This window comes from Aphelocoma coerulescens, chromosome 10 (assembly GCF_041296385.1).
Source record: "Aphelocoma coerulescens isolate FSJ_1873_10779 chromosome 10, UR_Acoe_1.0, whole genome shotgun sequence".
NCBI classification, from domain to species: Eukaryota; Metazoa; Chordata; class Aves; order Passeriformes; family Corvidae; genus Aphelocoma; species Aphelocoma coerulescens.
Genome location: NC_091024.1, coordinates 15,751,235 through 15,765,511, shown reverse-complemented (window position 1 = coordinate 15,765,511; position 14,277 = coordinate 15,751,235). Strand labels below are relative to the sequence as shown.

Genomic DNA, 14,277 nt, shown 5'->3' with positions numbered 1-14,277 from the left:
GTTAGTTGAGAAGTTACTGTAAGCTGAAGTAGACTTCCGTGTCGAAATAGAAGGCACATGGAAAGCAGTAACTTACTGTAACATACCCCACTTTGCAGCGGGCAAAACGGGGCATGGTGATTTCCAGAACAAGGATGGAAACGGAAAGGAGGCAACACTTCCCATCTGCCCCTGCCGCGGGACATCGCGGGGCGGAGGAGCGCTCGTGGTGCTGGGGGCAGTTCCCGGCCGTGCTTTGCCGCCGGTATCGTCCGGGAGCGCCGAGGCCACCGCTCGCCCAGGGCCGCCGAGGGAACGAGGGAGGGAGGAAGGCGGCGGCCCCGCGGGCGGCCCAGGGCCGAGCTGTGCCGGGGGCTCGGCGCGGCTGCCGCGGGGGCGGAGCGGGGCGGAGCGCGGCTCCCCGGGCCGCTGCGGGCAGCCAGGGGAGGGAGGGCCCTGCGGCCGGTGACTTCATGGGAAGGAGGCGGCGGCGGTGGGAGGTGGGTCTCGCTTTCCGTCTCCCGGTGCCGTCTGCAGGGCGGGCGAGAGGCGGCCGCTGCGCCGGGCAGCGCGGGCGGGGGGACAGTGGTGACGGAAAGCGGCAGCTGGGGGGGGACGGCAGCGCTGGGTTGACTCCTTCCCCCCCTTCCCCCTCCCGGCCGGAGGAAGATGGAGCTCGGTTAGTGAGGGCTTGCGGGAGGAGCAGCGGGAGCAGGTAAGAGCTGCTTCTCCTCCTCCTCCTGCTCCCGGGCTGCGAGCGGCGGGCCGGCCGGTGTCACCGGCGCAGGTGGCACAGGTGGGCCCGGCCGCTGCCGTGTCCTTGCCTGCGGGCTGCCTGCTGCCCGCGCCGCCCCGGCCGCAGAAGTTCCCGCTGTGCGGAGCTGCGGGCGGAGAGCCTGAGGGCAGCGCCTTCGGCCGCAGCCCGTAAGGGCAAAGCCGGGCGTTCAGAAACGCCTCCCGCCCCGTGCCTCGGGTTGTCGTGGCAGGGATGCGGGTAGGGCTGCCGGCTCTGCCCCCGCCCCGTCTCCCCCGGCTCATTGATGAGCTCCGGGAAGGGCTTCTGCATTGCAGACTCGCTTCGCTCCTGCATTCGCGGCTTCAGCCTGTACAAGGAGCCTGTTCCCTGGCTGGGTGGTTCGGTGTTGCTTGGGCAAGAGGCCGATTTGGGCAGGTGGTATGTCCTTCTGTGTTTCTTGGACCATGACAGGACATTTGGGGGGATTGACCTCATTCGATAACTATTAGATGTACATATGATATATGTTCTCCTTCTGAAAGAGCTACCAAAGGGTATCTGCCTGGATTTGTGTGAATAACACTCATTAGGAGTTCACAGGGTGTAATATAGTGCAGTGAGATATAATGTGCATATAAAACATAATGCAGTGAGGCACACGACCTTACATAATCTAAATTTAAAAAGCTCACTACCCCTACGCTTACCCTGGAGGTTGTAGGAATATGTCTGTTCTAAGTGCTTTCTGGAGACTCATTCGATAGCTATCTGACATAAAGATGCAGCGTGCCCTATGAGCCAGTGCTGAAAAAAAAATAAATTGTTGACTACTTTTGTTGTAGTTCTGTCACAGTAAGTTCCTCGTTGCTGGTCAGTGTCTCACACACACAGTGATATTCATGGCTACATGGGCATACACAGCTGCCACAGCCAGAGGGAATGGTCTCTTCTGTTGTCCCTTGGATGTACCTTTAAATTGACCAGCTAAAACACTGTCATATTTTAATAAACTCTTGAGGCTTCTCTCCCTAGGCCTGAATAGTGCTGCATTTTCTAGTATACAGATATGAATTTAATGTAAACAGAAAGAAACCTTTCACACTTTTCATTTGACCTTCACCATCTCAGACAAATGCTCAAAACTGATGATCAGGGAAAGTATTTTGGAAAGGCCTGGTTTAAAATATGTTGATGGATGCAACATATGCAACTCAAACCATATCTGGGATGATGCACAGTCAGTGTTCTGAGCTCTATAGCAAAGGAAACTAATGCTTGATAAATTTGGCCCACATTTTTTTTTAACTCAGTCCTTACAGATGACATTGACTTTATTAAAGGTTGCTATGGCACAGATTTAAAGCAAATGATATTAAGCTTCTGGAATTGAAACTGCTGTTGATAGGAACAGTGTTGTTTTGTTATTTACAATCTGTTATTAAAATATGAGTGTGTTAGCTGTTGAGTCTGGATCTGGCTCTGTTTTCTGCTGTTGGTGTGAATTGACTAAATGGTCTCCTTTCTATGGATGGAAGCCAGATTTTTCCCTGGTATGACTGTGCCGCTCACACAGGGACAAGCTAGACTTTCCCGTTTGAATCTGGAATATAGATGAGTATCAGTGCCTACCAGGCTCTGGAACACTTTCTATTACACAGCTGTATGCTTTGGATAGACCTGTAACATTGGTGTGGAGTACAGAACATCTGTGGGCTGTGTGTGCCCACACAGCAGCAATCATGGTATGACATGGGGTAGCAATGACATCTTTGTGAATCTGGTTCGTTTGAGGTACTATGTTTTCACGTCTGTAGTTTTTACAAGAAACTCAAGTCATCTTCAGGACAGCTTAATTCAGGTATAATATAACAACTGTTAAGGGTATGAGGCTGGGTAAGGATCAGGTTTAATAGAGTCATATTTTTGTGTATGTATAGTGCAAAAGTAACTGATTGCTTGCTCAATCATAATTATCTGGTTTTGGAAAAGGTTGGTTTGTTGGTTTGGGGATTTTTTGCCAATGGATTCTAGAAGATTTTAGTCTTGGTTTAATCAATACAAATTCATGTAGTGGTGATGGTGGCTGGAGGTTACAGACTCCAGGAAGCGTGTAATGAGCAGGCAGAAACGTACTTAGTCCTTCCCTAGTAAGCTTAACTCTGCATCTTTCACTGCCCTGGCACATCTCTCTTATTGTCATGTTGGCAGACTCAGCAAAAAAAGCCATTGAGTGAATGGAGCTCCAGGTAAGGAATTTTATAGAGCTGCAAACATGCAGGCTATGAACACTGACTGATGTTACCAGTGCAACCATTGTGCTAATTGTTGCCATAGTTGCCCTTCATATTACTTATTTAAAAATCAGGGAAAATCTATGTTTTAATCAATACTGTACATAGAACATTTAATTTAAATTAAAACTGTATGTTTTAAATATAATCCCTGTGGTGTTTTCAGATCATTTAGAATGTTTTATGAGTTCATTGGTATCATATCTGTGCTATTTGGGGGAAAAAGGGTTTTTTTATTAAATTTGTTATATACTGCATAGACACAAGAATTTTAAAAATGTGTGTATCATCGTGTTGTCATATACTGTTATTTTGTCTATTATTGCTTTTAGACACAGTAGCCCTCTGTAGTCTTCATGGGAGGAGGAGAACAATGGCAAGGCATAGTTATGTATTTATTGCAGGAGAGAAAGTTGGACTTGAGAGGAGGAAAGGACTAAGGGAACTAGCAGAATGTTTTGTTTCCAGATAGTCTACACCTCATATCTTGCAGTTTTTAATGAAGTCTGCTGTTTAATATTTCCTGCATTCCAAAAACATAATGAAATCTGAAGCTCCTTTTGACTCGAATTTCGTAAGATATCTTGGGATTCATATTAAGCAAAAATTAAACATAAACTTTTAATTAAGCAAATGGTAAGCTTAAAATACCAAGTGCAACTGTTATTGAATTGAGGACTGAAAATAGAAAAGGCTTTGTTGTTCTTGTTGAAGATGTTGTATTCTACTGGTTCATTTATCATTGATATGACTACACAGGCATTCATAGATATTTAGACTAAAGCATGGAGCTAAATGGTACGTGGACCTTCTTAACAAATGAATCAGGTTGCCCTAATGAAAAAACAACTGGGAGATTAACCTGGCTGCTTAGATGGTCTGAAAATTCAGCTGTATAGTCTTATACAAAAGTAGTTTGCCAGTTGAGGTGCAGTGCAAATATTGTATAGATGTTATATTGCATTTTCCTGTATTTCTTTATCATTATTTTCCTAAGGCAAAGTATGGCACAAAACGGAGAAGTTGTGTAAGATGGCAGAACTGTTCTCAAATCCTTGGTGGTAATTGATTAGTTTTAGTTTAAGGGCAGATTAATGAGTATATACATGTAAATGTAACAGTACAACACTTTCACTGTCATATATTTTCTAGACTCTTTTTTTAGTTGTCCTTCCCCAGCTACTGACCCAAGGGAGGAAAAACTGTAAATCTGACAAGCATGGAGGTACTGACGATACAAAAGACTTGACTTACAGCTCTGTTTTTGTATTTGTTCTCCTAACATCACTGTTTCTGTGATTATTTCTGAGTTTAAATCGTTTAAAAAGACAACTGTGATGTATTTTAAGTCTCATTCTCAGTTTATTTAAGTTTCTTGCTCTTCTATTTGAGGTCAGTGTTGTCTCTTTCAGGATGCTGTTATACCAGTGGTTTTTAGCCATAGTGCTTTGCTGTAGTGTTTTACTATGGATTATTGACATTATCTGTATTTATTTAATATCTCTTGGATAGACCCTTTGAAAGGCTTTAGGCTTGAAATAGAGAATATGTTCAGTTTGCTTATTAGCTTTTTTTAAAAGGGTTTATAAATTCATTTATTTAGAGTAGCTCAGTGTTTTGACATACATCAGTAAAAAAAAACCTCAGAAATCTCAGGACAAAAGAATGAATTTGCTCTAAGTTAGCTTGAAAATGTATTTTCTTATGTGTTTTATAGAAGACATGAAGGATTGCTTTTGCTGGAAGTATTTTTCAATACTTGCAGGGCATTTTTCAGACTGAGCATCTTTGCAAATGCTTCATGATATATTTAGTAAAATTAGAATGCTTCCCGTTATATGTTGAAAATTCCTTTGGTCAGAACACTGAGTTTTTCTGCTCTCTGATCATGATTTCAGTCTTGCATGCAATGCTTCAATTTAGCCTGTACACAGAACAAAGTATGGGGGTTTTGTACAAAGGGTAAAGTAGCTATTTTTATCTGTCAGTGTTTTGCAGATACTCAGTTCTCTACAGTGATTTTTTTTTCACTTGCACATTTCACTCTTAGGATCTGCTGAGTAATCATTTGCATTGAGTAGTTAATCAAAGAAGGGGCAAAACCCATGTAGAAACTGAGCAAGCTGTGGAAGAATTTTGATTCTCATTTTGGTCACAATGGCTATATTTCCCCTATTGTTTTCAGAATTAGAGTAAGGAACACTGAGAACTTGTCCTTTAATTAGATGCTTGAAATATCACATTTCTAATCCTGATGTCTGCTGACATTAGTTGTCTCTGTCCTATGGAAATGTACAAAGTGGTTACTGCTGCATGTGACCAGGAGATGTAACACTGTGATGTTATCAGAAATGTGTTCGAATGCCTTTGATTAAAATGGCTAGCTGCCATGGTGATAGTGCCATAGAAACTGGTGAAATAATCAGTGCCTATTAGGAAATCTGAATGAAAATTCTTCTCTAGTTTTCTATCTTTTATGTTTCAGCACCTAAGCAGGAATGAAACTCTTCTGATGTTATATTTCTGATTGAAAAATACTGAACAAATTCCTTTGTATTATACAGCAGATCAGGCTCAGGTTATTGTATTGGTACTGCTGAAACATTAAATGCATGAGTGACTGACAATTCAGTCATCCCACAGATGACTTCTAGTCCCAAGAACAAGGGCATTGGGGTAGAAACCTTTCTTACAGATATTTGTTGTTGTCACTTTACTCTTTTCCATTGTGATTGCTTTCTAAATAGTGCAGTAAATATAGTTTCCTCCAAAAGCACTCTTCAGGCAAAGAAGGGCTGCAACTGTGTCCCACAACCAGTGTCTGCAGGGACACAGCATAGTTGTGAAAGAACTTTAATTTGGGAGCCTGACTTTGTAAAGGGTTTTGTCTGTCTCAAACTACACAAATCTTGAGTACAAGAATACCAAATAACATCATTTAACAGTAATATCTTTACTGGCTTAGTTTTTCTCATCTCTTTTGAGATCTATTGCAACAAGAAGCAAAGTGCAAGAAACAGTCCCTGGCTTACATTGCTCTGTCTCTGGCTGGAATGAGTAATTTCACTATTCCTGATTAGTGACTCTCTAGGGTACTTACACCCCACTGGAAATTGCTAAGCAAGGACATGGGGGGATGAACCCAGAAGTATCTGTCTAGCTATATACTGATTAAATTTCTGTGCAAACACTTGTATTGCCTGCAAAGTTTCTGAGGTGGTGCAGAGGGGCTTTTATCCTGTGTTAAATAGTTTTCCCTCTTAGCACTGAGATCAGTGTAAAGGACAATTGCTTGCTGGTGGTGAACTTGAGTTTATTACTTAGGTTCATCCTGTACTAAGCAGCAGACAGTAGAAGTAAACACAGACTATCAAGCTGTACACTTAGATACAGATATGATAATACACTTTCTCTAATCAGAATAACATACTTATCTGAGAACAGAATCCAGACCAAAGCATTGCAGATGGATATGTCAGGGACAGTGTCATATGTGCCATCCCTTAACATGTGCCTATCTCTTACCTGAGAATATTTAATATCCCAGTAGCTTCTATTTTAAGTCTTAGAGCTGTTCTATAGTCAATTCTGAAGAAGAGGAGGACATACAGGTGTACTAAATAACATTATGGTAATGGGACAGGATTTGTTTAGTGTAAATAAAGCATTGATTCAACAAACTATAATTAAGTCTGAAGCAATGAAATCACCTCCATGTCCCTCTAAATAACTCTTTATGTCTCTCTCTCTGAAAGAGTATAAGTAGTTTAAAGGAAAGACAGAGTATAAGGGGAAGTTAGATTTATGTAATTTCATCAGAAAGAATGACAGAATATACAACCTGTAGATAAAGTTCATATGTGGGAAAGATTCAGATAGTACAGTGTGCTCATCTGTTCTGCCAACTACAGCTGAGTTAAGAGCTGGTGACAAACTTCCCTTCAGAACAAATTAACAGAAGTAACATATAATGGATAAAGCCACAAGGATAAAGTTAAGTAAAACTAGGTTGATACACTGTTTGCACTTTGCTAAATTGAGACTGTTTGCTAGTAAGAAATTGCCATTGAAAAGTAGTGTCCTATTTCATTACCCCTTTTTCATTACTCCTGCCTACTGGTGTGTCCAGGCATTTACAAGAAGGGGATTAAATTCAGGAATTGTGAAGTTCACCTGAAAATTCAGAATTTAAATGAAATTTGCAACAGCTGAGATGCTTTAGATCAGTGTTGGTGTTTCATGTTTGGTTTTTCAATAATCATAAAAGCAAGACTAAAAACTATGGGAAGGCATGTCAATGTCAAGACATTTAGGGTGGAAGTTCCAGGTTTCAGTGACAGTTTTCCACAAAGATTTGAGGCCCTATGAGCTACTCTCGCAGCTTATCATGTATAGTTTTGATATCTGAGGAGGCAGGGGGAAAAAAATCAGATATTCTAATATCGGACTTCATGTGGTGTCTCTTCTGTGTTGAAAGAAGACCTGTGTGAAGGAATGAATTTTTGAGCCATGTAGTTGGGAATGTCTTAGTGGCTGACCAGCACTGTAGAAGCCAAATGTTTCTTAACAATAGACCGTTTATTCTTTCAGGCTTCTTTATATGAATGCATATGAACCTCAGATATACAGAACTCACATCTGTGCTTATAATTGAAGTTTTCATAGGTGTTTGTGTTGTGGTTCTGTTCATGGCTCAATACTTCAAGACAGAGTTTCAAATAAAATAGGAAAAGTTGCTTGCACTCATGAATAATCCTCCTTTTCTGAGAGGCACCCAGAAGTGCTTTGCTGGTTTGCTCTTTCTCTCGTGTTTCTCTCAGTGTGTATAGTCACACTTGTGACTATGGTCTGCTCTGGCATTCCAGCCTGAGGATGCTTAGTAGGTAAGGACTGTATAACAGTTTTGGGCAGGAAATACAAAGATAGATATTCATTAATGTATAGTCAGGCTGTAAATGCTCAAAGCAGAATTTAATCAGGATTATTAAAAGGACATGTTTTCTTGGCAAGAATAAGAGGAAACAAAAGGCTGTGAAAAAACATTACATGAAGGTTCTCTTGAAGAAACCCCATGTAGAGATCTGTGATGTCTCCTGGGCAACATTTTTACATTTTACATTTTTATATTTCTGCATTGTTCAAAATTTCTTCTGACATTGACAGATAAAAGCCCGTGTGGAAGAAAGAGCAGTATCGTAAATCCAGAGCTGTGTTGTTTGTAGCAATAATCACTATATTGTCTCTCTCTGGGCTCCATCATCTTTGTAACAGGAGATACCTGTTTCCTATCACTTAATCCATCCCAAATACTGTTCTCAGTTTCTTTACCTTTCAAAGGAAAAGTCCCTGTGATTGGCAGAGGAAGATGTGTCAAACAGTGGCTAGTAGTTGGAAACTGAATCTCAGTCCTTGTGACTGGGAGAGTTAATAAGAATTTTGTAGTAGGGTCCAAGTCTATTTGAACTGGTTTTGTGATTATAAACACATGCTAAAAACTATTAATTACTTATTACACATGAGGGAATCTTTAAAGCAGGCCTGTGGCACTTACTGGCATACGCCCCTCACTGCTGTCACGTATTGCCTATGTGCAGGCTTGGTAGCACTCTGACTACAAAAGGATGATATTCTTGTGTCTGCAGATAAGCAATATGTACTCACCCTGGCAAACACGATGCGTGTGCTTCCAGTTGAGGTATTGCTGGCTGCTCCCCCTCAGTGCTAATGCAGATCAGGTGCTTGATTATGAGCACCCAACGCTGCTAAGTGTAGACCTCAATTAGCACAGAAATATAAATCATTACTTTTTGCTACCACCAGAGATGAATACTCACTCAGCCTGAGCAGCTCAGTTGTAAGTGTCTGGAGTTGATGACATGTTTGCATCTAGCTGATAATCTCTTGACTTTCTTTGATACAGAATTTGAGAAACAGAGCTGTTATCATTTTGCTTCTTCCAGTTTTGTCTCCTAAAATATGCTTTACATGAGAAATGGTCCCTTCAAGAGCTATTCAGTTTTTAGGTTTCATTCCACATGCCTCTCATATTCAAGATAAAATATTTTCCTATCCAGTATAGAGGGATATGTACTCATGAGGAAGATATCTCCGAAGCCTTTTGGTTGTCATTAAATATATCTTTACAGAAAGAAAAATGTGAAACATCCTTCTTTGGATTTCAAAATGAAGTTTACTTCCATAAAAAGTTGCTTTATTTTTGTGAGGTAAAGATTGGGAGAGCATACAATTTTACTGTACATTTAGGGTAGAAATAGTCCTATGGCTGGTTTTACCCCAGCTGTCTTCTTATAGAGGTTATAGTAACATTTGTAAGTATGTTTTCTGTGAACCATTTTTCTTCTATGGATCTGAGACTTATCAGTGAAGGACAAAATGATTCTGTAACAAATTCCTTGAGAGTCAAGCTGCCATGGTCCTTAGGAGCTGGAGAAAAAGAGGTCTGGGGCTTTGAAAATACAAAATCCATCCACCTCCTCCAGGCCACTGAAATGGGCCTTCTCTCCTAGTAGAATTAGGCCAGAAAATAGCCTTTGAGTTGTGGAGTTCTGAGAATCCCTGGCAGAATATTACTTCAGAGGGAATCGTTGTGGCAGTAAAATACATTTTGAGCTGAAATACTAAAAGAGTGGATGGCCAACAAGTGGGTTTAGTTCACTGCTATTACCATTACTCTGTTCTTACCCATAAAACTGTCTTTTACTGTCACAGAGCTGCAGATTAAGGCCCAGATATTTTAAAACACGTCTCATGACTAATATCTATGAAAAAAAAGTCTGTTTTGAGCTGTTTGAAATGATGCCATGTCAGAATATTCACTTTTAAAGTGGGGTGAAATGTAACTGTATAAAATAGTTTGCCACATAGGTGTGATTTCTGGTGATATTTTATCTTCAAGGCATATTTTTCTTAGATATGGCTATGGAAAATACATCATGTTCAGGGAGAGGAAGAAAAAAAAAGAATAGTTTTTCATGAAACCTGTAACTTCATCAGTATTGTGTATTTCATGGTCTTAAGAGGAGCTAATATTAAAGCTGATTCAATGCTGTAGCGTAAAATCCTGAGATCTAGATGCAAAAATGTCTAGTAAGTCAAATTCTAATTAGAGTAGCTTGTGGTTATCTTATTTGTCTTTATCACTATACTGTGATAAATTTGAGTGTTAATTGTAATTTTATAATTTGGGATAATGAGCACTGCAGACAAGGGTTCACCAAGTGTTGTGAAGGTGGAAACACCAAAGAGGAACTTTGCTGTCTGCACAGGTGTTTATGCAAAAGGTAACCTTTTTTTGATCTTCAAGCTTAAGTTGCAAAGCAAATGAGATGCACTAGCTGTAGGTATAAAGCTATATATATAGTTATTAGGGGCTATCACTACTTTTGAAAGAAAAGGCTGTGGAAAGGGTAGTTGAAGATTTACAGATGTGTTCTAGAATCATGAGTTATTGTCAAATTGCAAAAATATTTGCTGAAAACCTGTAGAAATCTTTAGACCTTGTAAAATTATTTTGAAGTAGGGAATTAGCTAATCCTCCAGTAATTTGCCAGGAAAGTTGTGTGGGGTTTTTTTGGTTAGTTGGTTGGTTGGTGTTTTTTTTTTTAATTTTTAGAAATTCCTAAGCAGCCAGGTAAGAAGAAGATATTGCCTGTTTAATAAAATAGCTGGATGGAGAGCACTGCTAATAAGACACAGTTCTTCTGTGTTGTTTCTTCATGTTCCCATTGTTTGCTTGGCTGGAATGTAGTGGTGTTACATATTTGTAGATCTAACAACTCTTCTTCAAGCTTTGCATTGTTAAATTGGGTCACTGGATATAATGCATGTTAAGTAAGATAAGAGGGTTTGTTGTATTTACAGAAAAAGCAGTAGGATCTCACAGTATTTACAGGAAACATGTTTCAGTTAAGAATAAGCACATTTCCTTTAAATATGTTACTAGCTATTCACAAAGTGTTGTGTTCTTCTGGAATACATCTTCCTCTGTATGTAAATCACACAGCTTTTGATGAAGTTGACCAAATGTAGCAAAAAGCAGACTACATCTCTGAGATCCAGTGGCTTGGTAGATCTTTGGTTAGGGTTTTGCAATAGCACATTTAAGTTTTGTGTGTGAATAGATGAGATAAATCTATTTTTTTTTCAGGGACAGATTAAAATGAATTATTTTGTATCAGTAGCCATACAGAGAAAATTGTTTTAAAAGTTTCCAGTGCTCCTTGCCTCAGTTGAAAAGCTGACTACAGGTCTTTAAGAGATCACATGACTTCTTTTAATGGGATTTAAGCTTCTAGATCATATGAAGTACTTTTAAAAAGTTTATTCCAGTCCTGATGATTAAACTTCCAGATAAAGTTGTAACTTCATTAATAGCCAAGCTATAAAATCCTAATTCAAAACATTGATTCTATATCTGAAAAAGTAGAGTGTCGCATAAGTCCCAAACCCTTGTGTGTTGCCTGTTCTTCAGTACTTTGAAAAAAAACATTTTCCTAGCCCTTAGACATGCCTGTTTAAAACTGAACCTTCAGACATGCAGTCTTTGGGAAGCTATGGCAGATATTCCAGCATTCCCTTCCAATCTTTCCTATTCTGGCATCCTCTAGAACTGCTCTTAATCCATGTTGTCCTATGAATCTCATGCTTGCCAATCATAGGGCTTTTATACTGCTTTGTGAATAAGGATCAGTCATGAAACAAAGTTTCTAAAATATTAATTTTGAGTACCTCTTTAAAAAATCCTTCAAATGAAATGCCCAAAGAGTGGGCAAAGGTACTGCTACTAACAGAATTTGCCTTAGTGTTAATGGGACTAGGGCTTAAAAGTTACCTTTTTAATTTCAGAATGTAGTTTCTATGTATCAGTGGGTAAATTCTTCAGAGATTTTGCATCTGTTGTGGGGATTTAGTATTTTGATGGAGAGATGTCTAGGGTGTGACACATTAGATTTCTGAGGCTGCTGGGACATTTATGAGGTTTTATGGTCTGATCTCCTGAAATCACTCTAGCTATAGAACTCAGTGATGGAATTTCTTCTGCTGAGCTATAGGATCCTTTTCAGAAAAGACTCTCACTGCTGATTTATAGACTCTTAATTCTGTAGATGAATATCATGAATCTATAAAAAGTAGCAGCCTTGGACAGAGGTTGTACCATTGTGGTTCAAAAAGCCCTTTTGTATTATCTTTCTTGTGACTGAGAGTGAAGTTTGAATGAACAGTCTGGGTTTAAAACATGACTAAAAAAAAAGGATTTGATTTTGTATGGTAGCTAAGTTGGTGTTTCAGTTAAGCAGAAACTGTATGCAGGTTTTAGAATTGTCATGACTTCAAACATACAAAATAAACATCCTGTATTTGTAAAAGTGAAAATAGAGTGTGAAATGTTCTTTGCTAAACTTGCTTTCTATCTACTTGCATTTTATAAATTTATCCTATGGTGAAAAGCTCCTGCTGGCTTTACTGAGACTGTGGGTAACTTCAGAGGCCTGTATGCATAAGTAAGGCTGCAGAACCGAGGCCAGGATGGAGAAGCTGCTACTACTACTGCACATACTGGCACTTACAGTATTTTGTATGTCCAGAATAGTCCAGTGCCCAGGGTAGCAAGTGTTTGGGGAAAAAAAGGTCGTCTTTCTTTGCAGAATAAGCTAAGACAGCTGTTAAATTTCATGCTTAGCTGCAGAGCTCATGCGTGATCACTGAAGATGAGGATCTGCCTTAAATAAAGGAGCAGGTCATTAATCTTTTGAGAGCTGTTCATGCAGTCTTTGCAAATACAGAGGCCTTGGGGATAACATAACTTCAGTAGCAGAGCCTGCTGGCTCTTGTGTGCCAGTGTGGTGGTAATTGGAAGAGAATTAGAGTAAACCTGCATGCTTTCTAGCTGAATTGTCACCAATCTGTTTAAAATATTTTAGTTGCCTTTCTCAGATCTTTACTGTTAATGAAATTGCTTACTCAGATTTTATGCATCTAAAAAGATGCAATAACAGTGCCAGAAATGAAATTAATATGCCATGGGAGCTTTCCTAATGAAATTAATATGGTATTTATAACCTTTTTAAAGAGACTCTTCACCAGTTACAGCATAAAATGAACTCCCAGGAGAATAAGATGCTCTTTCTTTGTCCAAGCTTTTATACTCCTGCCTGCTTCCTTCCATGATACAGGAAATCGAAATCTCAAAATAAAAATTAATTCTTTCATACCTTTCAGTGGATTCCTAACTTTTTTATTATTAATTGTGAACTTCAGTTTTAGATTAGTGTTTATTTTTTTAATCTGTTCGGCTGTGTTTTTCCATGAGGTAGTGGCAGCTATCAGTATAAAATTAATTTTTCTTTGATTTGAAGGAGTTAGTTTGTTTTTTTTTTTTTTACTTTTTATGTTTTTGTTTTGTAAATGGTGAATCAAATGTGCCTAAACATCTATAAATAGGTAGTATTATTCCTAAGGTAGGCCACAGCTTCCTGAAGAGAGCCAAGAGGAAACTGAGTATTGCTGCTGCCAAAGGTGAGGCAGAGCTAAAACCAGCATGGAATGGGTTTATTCAAGAACCAGCAAGAGTTGGGCTTTTATCACAATGGTCCCATTTGGGATATCACTCACCTGCTCTGCTGCCAGCACTACATTCCGTGGGTCTTTACTTCCCTTCCCAGTGGGTTGAGCCCTGCTGTGTTGGGAAGGTTGGGTAGAAAATTATATTGATTTGTGCTGTGCCGCCAGGGTTCCTGGGCATCCGCTGGCGTTCACTTGTTTCCATGCATCTCTCATCTCTAGGATTTTCCCTTGTTGCCACCTGTGATCTTTGCTGCCTTCTTTCCTGGCCTCTTCTTCATTCTGAGACTGCTGCTGCTTTCAGGGAACAGGTCTTATTTTCAACACTCCAACTCCTATTTTCCCCCCGTTGAAATAGTGTGCAGAAACACAACGTGTGAGCAGCCTTTTTAATTGCATGTCCTGCCTCTGTGCTAGTAGAAGGATTCAGAATGTGACCCTTCTGTTTAATCCAGATGTCTCCAAAATTTACAAGCAGCCTGTACAGATTGCAGGGAGCAAGTACCAGTCTCTGCCTGAGAGTTCAGAATCCAGCTTCACACACCCACAGAGCCACACACATCCCCAATTCTCTGCTGCCTGTTTGCGTTTGCAATTGAAGCTGGTTTTTTCAGTGATGTGCTTATGCCAAAAGCTATGTTTGCTGCCATTAGGAAAACCTTCATTCACCTTGTCATAGTGTCTGATCTT

At 39.9% G+C, this 14,277-nt stretch overlaps 1 protein-coding gene across 15 annotated transcripts in view; it reads left to right on the top strand.

Moving 5' to 3' along the window:
• Window positions 1-14,277, top strand: part of OTUD7A (OTU deubiquitinase 7A) — a 148,119-nt gene that overhangs the window by 38,974 nt on the left and 94,868 nt on the right. Inside the window, exon 1 of one of the 15 annotated variants that reach the window (XM_069025267.1) lies at window positions 432-479. The exons of 13 other annotated variants lie outside the window; for them this stretch is intronic. The gene's annotated coding sequence lies outside the window, so the exon portion shown is untranslated. Of the gene's footprint in view, window positions 1-431; window positions 480-511; window positions 695-14,277 lie in introns of those variants that run through there. One more of the 15 variants, XM_069025265.1, reaches the window with a different exon arrangement.